This window comes from Crocodylus porosus, unplaced genomic scaffold (genome assembly GCF_001723895.1).
Source record: "Crocodylus porosus isolate Cpor-Errol unplaced genomic scaffold, CroPor_comp1, whole genome shotgun sequence".
NCBI lineage: Eukaryota > Metazoa > Chordata > Crocodylia > Crocodylidae > Crocodylus > Crocodylus porosus.
The window spans coordinates 16,637,603-16,638,171 of NW_017728918.1; positions in this window are offsets into that span (position 1 = coordinate 16,637,603).

Genomic DNA, 569 nt, shown 5'->3' on the forward strand with positions numbered 1-569 from the left:
CAAAAAGAATCTGCTCAATATAGACCTCCTATGGAGAACATATCAGAGACAATTACCCTGGGGAGCTCGCCTACGTGGTCACGCTGCTTCCCCTGCCAGGTAAGTGCTCCAGCATGGCACCCACCGAGCCTGGGTTTGGAGGGACGAAGCACTGGCCCTTGCAGGCGTTCAGCCGCTCTGGACTCGGCCCAGCTGTTAACAGCGGGCACCTTGTGGCGTCCAACGCCCTTGGACCGCCTGGCTTCTCCGGGGTTTGCAGGGGGTGCCTGGCCCCTCGGACCTGACCCCCCCAGAGCCAGGGGCGGTGGCTGGGGACAGGCCCCGATGGCATGCAGCAACACCTCTCCCCTGATGCTGCGGCAGGAGAGAAGAGCTGCCCGGCTGAGCCTGAGAACGGGCAAGCCCAAACCCAAGCCCCGCCCTCACCTCACTAGAGGCCAAGCCGCTTTCCTCACAGCCGTCCTCTTTCAGCGCCGTGCAGCGATTGGCCAAATCAGCTGCCAATCACGTGTCACCCTGGCAGCAACCCCCCCATTTGTGACGCGTTTCGCCCCCGCTGGTTGGTCGGA